Source organism: Halyomorpha halys, unplaced genomic scaffold (genome assembly GCF_000696795.3).
Source record: "Halyomorpha halys isolate HHAL.00 unplaced genomic scaffold, Hhal_1.1 Scaffold1836.1, whole genome shotgun sequence".
NCBI classification, from domain to species: Eukaryota; Metazoa; Arthropoda; class Insecta; order Hemiptera; family Pentatomidae; genus Halyomorpha; species Halyomorpha halys.
Window position 1 is genome coordinate 117,687 of NW_027106192.1, and position 5,017 is coordinate 122,703.

Below are 5,017 nucleotides of genomic sequence, written 5' to 3' on the forward strand. Positions count from 1 at the left end.
TTACAATATACTACATTATTAATATATGAAAATCAGACCTAAAATATTACAATATACTACATTATTAATATATGAAAATCAGACCTAAAATATTAAAATATACTACATTATTTATTTATTTAAAATATTGAATCTATTCTGTCTTAAACATTAATACACAATATTGTCTTATTTAATATTTCTGTTTTCAGATAAAATAAACATAAATAAAAATTTCAATTACATCAGTATTAAAATATTTTTGGTATATTTTAAAATAACTAAAACTGGAAGATTAAAATATAGGCATATAAATCTCACCAAGTAACCTTTACCTTTTGTTGTAAACCCATGATCTTCTGCCCCAGAATATCCATTAATAATACCCCACTTATTCCATTGGAACAGATCCGTTACCTAGGACTACAACACTCACTCGACAGACGGTCTAAACTTCCAAACTAATTACAAAAGACTCATTTATATGACTATAATAAGACCTATTTGGACTTACGGAGTTGAGCTTTGAGGCTTCAGTAAACCATCGAATTCCTCTTGTATCTAATCCTTACAATCCAAAATCCTTAATGCTCCTTACTTTTCTCAAATCAATTCATCCATCAGGACCTCAATGTTCCATATGCTGCCGATTTGGCCAGAACCAGATACCAATTCTTCCATGATGAATTTGCTAACCACTCAAATTTGTTTCAATTCTTGCTTCTTCTTCATTATCTGATAATCCTTCTGGACGTGTGAAAAGATGTCCTCGAGATCTTCTCTTCTAGAAATGTTAATGAAGTTCTATCAATGGATTGATTCTCATGTTTGTATCATGCCATTTTATAACTAACATCAAATTTACTAATTGTATATATTATACAGTAGTAAATATCAATGAATAAATGTAAAAAAGAACTAATAAACAAAATAATATTCTATGTTCATTCACTAAAATATAATACAATATTTGTGTTATTTTATCTTCAATAATATTAAATATTTATAGTGCATTATACAATCAATCTGGATCTACGCATCCCAAATATTTGGAACAGCAAAATATACATTAACAAACTCAAACATTTAGGACAATTACAAAAGCACCTTGATATGCCAACAACATAACTTTACACACCGACCTTTAGAAGAAAACAGTTAACACAAGCATAAGAACAAACGATTCCATGACATATAATAGGACATGCTTACAATCTCAAAAATACCATGACCACAAAAATTATAACCGATAACTTCCGTAGAGGATTGAAGAGGAGTTGGATGAGGGACCTCTTCGACTAAAAACTAAATTTTATATCACGTTTTTCTGCTGATTCTGCTCCAACACAAATCTCTAATAACATATTCAAAATTATTCCATCAAATTTACTGGTGACAACAATCAATCAACAGATGACAATCTCCATTGACAAATGTAGATTGAGCTATAAAGTAAAGAAATGAAGAATCAAAAAAATTTACATGTCTGTCATTTTCTCGTTCACGCACCTTGTTTATAAATCGAAACACCTTTTAAACATTCTGAACAAATGACGAGTACAAACAAATGGCAAATTTCTAAAAAAAAAAAAAAAATACATCAATATCATTCGTTTACCGTGACATTTTCTTGAATATTTTGTAATTTTATTATTTAAATATATTCATGTATGACTGGCATCCAAAATTTAATAGAAATTGTCAAAAAGTAATTTGTGATATTTTAAGTTGGACTTTTAGATTATTTGAATAATTACTATAATATGATTGGCACTTTTTGGAAGAATGTCTTTATTACACTTAAATTTAAATCTAAGTAAAACGTAAGAAGTTTTAACATGCTAAATGATTGTGAGCAGCCTAATACAAAGTCCATGTTATATGTTAAATGCAGAGGAGCTCCTAGCTCATATTTTGAGACACTTGTGTAACCTCGTTTATTTTTGTATAACTTACGAAATAATAAAATCTCCAAAAGCTTCGTCATCATCATCTTTCCTCCACCTCTCTTTCTTCCTTGTTCCTTGTTTCCTCTCTTGTTTTTCCATTTCTTTATTTTTATTTTTATTCATTACATTTTTAGAGTATGAAAACGTCAAAATAGGAAATTACGAGCAACTAACCTACCAAAACGACAACAGACAAAATGCTTGACGTCATTCACCATTTAGCAGACCCTCAAAATTTGATATTATTTTGAAATACTAAAAGATGGAAATATTTCTCCATTTAAAAAAACTTTTTCCATTTAAATCACTTTAATATGTTAAACTAAAGATCATGAATATTCCTGTAAACTGTCAAGAGATATTCTGTAGAATGGTTCTATATTCTTAATACTCCGGCACCGCTAGCAGATCTCAGATCGCTAAGATTGCACTTATCCACCTGAGCTACAGACGGCCCCCCTAATTCTCTTAAATTAAAGTCTATATCTAAAAATAATTGTAATATATTGGTTAAATGATTTTAATTCCATCAAATTTATTGTACTTATCACATATATGTTGTGTTTTGTATTACATTTTAATTTTTACCTAAAATATGAGTTAAATTAGAATTTCAGTTTTTTTTGTGTTTTTTTAAATTTTTTATTTAACAATAGAAGTAATTTCAAAATATGAAATATGTACATGCCACTTTTTCGTTCATCTTAAAAATCGATCCAATGATGCCAAAATTACATAGGCCCTGTCTGCATCTAATAAGTTCCATTAAAAATAATTTTAGCGAGAAATTTAAAACGACCACATATATTGGAACTCTAACCAACCGCCAATTATATTGCCGTGTCGAAACGTCTAATTCTGGTCATTTCCCTGAGGAATTATCAGCAACTATATCATAGAACCGAAGAGCCTTTCTAATTGTGCCTTCTCGATATTACTAATACTAAATTATTGCAAAAAAAAATCCATTTTGGGACTCCTGTTTCAAAACAAACAGTCGTGAGGGTTATTTTAATAACTTAATCTCCCAGAATAAACTTTGCATAATTATTTACTCACGATTTGACTGTAAACATAGTTATTATTTATATTAATACAATAAAACCACATATGGAAAATTATTGTTATTCTTTAAACGTTCATAAATTAAAGTAAGAAGTAGATTAATTAAATTAAATACTTCAAAAGAGTTATCCATGATCTTTAGTTAAACAGTGTAAAATGGAAAAAATGGTGTTAAATGGAGAAATATTTCCTTCTTTTAGCATGTTAAAACGATATAAAATTTACCATGGTTGAGAGTCTGTTAATAGGTCTGCTAAATGGAGAATGACGTCACGCAACAGAAAGGCTGAGCTCCACACCATTTTGTCTGTTTAGTTTTGATAGGTTAGTTCTAGTAGTTCGTGTATGATTTATGTTTTTTTGGACGTTTTTAAACTCTAATAAAGTAATGGATAAAAATAATAATAAAGTTATAGAAAAAAACGGAAAGGAAAGAAGGAACAAGTGAGGTGCAGGAAAGATGATGTGACGAAGCTGTTGAAGGTTTTATCGTATATCTCTTAAAGATTACCACACATGTTTCTCAGAATATGTGCTAGGAGCTCTTTTACATTTAACATATACTGTATACTTTAAATTAGACTGCTTACAATCCTATACCTTCAAAAATTACCATGTTAAAACTTGTTATATTTAAAACATCATGGATACCTTTCAAATAAATAAATACTTATTCATAATGGTTATTTAATACACTTTGATTACGACATGTATCATATATATCCAGTATATATACATTTGTTAATAACATCGTTTTTTTTCTTACCATTAAAAAAATAAATAAATAGTAATCAAATTCACATATCACGAATTGTATAACTGCTGGTATATATAAAGTAGAAAAATTGTCGGTCTTTCGAATAAGTACAGATTCATTTGATTTTTTTTTTTTATTAATTGCTTGTTTGTAAGAATGTTATTAATCAGAAATTTCTGGAGAGGGGGAAAATTAAGGAATTAGTAGAGAATTTTCGGTTAAAGTCTTGACAAGTTAAGATTTTAATTACCAAAATTGGTAGACACATGAAATATTTCTAAAAGGTTTTTCTTGTATTAAATTATACTTAATTTAATCATTAATTTCCAGTTTTCACTTAACAAAATACCAATGTTTTTGTTAGTTTTTTTCCGAAAGAAATTATGATTTTCATGGCTTATCTTCTTAATATCATCATCTGAACAAAGTTATGGGCAGTTTGTTCATTATTCTTAATTATGTGATGACAAAAAGTAAAAAAAAAAATTAAAACAAGAGCTCTACTAAATGATCGATTACTCTCGTATCCAATCCTTACGATCCACAATCCTTCATAAAATCTCAAATGCTTCTTTTTTTGTCACAAATCAAGCCATCCATCAGGATCTCAATGTTCCTTTCTGTTGATTTGGCCAGAACCAGATATAAATCCTTCCATGATAAACTTCCTAATCATCGAGAACCACTAGTTTCTAACCTATCTTCTCTAGACATGTTATTGCAGTACTATCACTTGGTTCTACACATTCCTATATCATGCCATTGTATAACTAACCTCAAATTTTATTGTATACATTTTTAATAAGTTGTTTATTTAATCAATAAATAAATTTAAAAAATATATACATTTGGAATTTTTAATATAAGTTAAAATACGTCTTTTTTTTTCATTACTCTTCTATATTTTCACTTTATTAGTTGTATCATTAACATATATTTTTTATGTATTGTTTTTATGTTCTCTGACTTCACTTCACTACAGTAAGAAAACAGGAGAAATATTTAAACTTATATGCAAGATCTTGAATATAATCTTTTTTTTTTACATATAACTATCACTTAATTATCTCTAACTCACTATGCTCAAACAGTTATGAATAATAAACAATGAACTTGATAATAGGTGAACCACCTGAAACTTTGTCCAAATGATGAAATTAAAAAATGAGTGATAAAAAACTTTTTTATGGAAAAATTATATTTAATTGTAGGAGTAAGCAATTATAAATACTTACCTTACTTTACGCAATACTTTATTATTTAATAA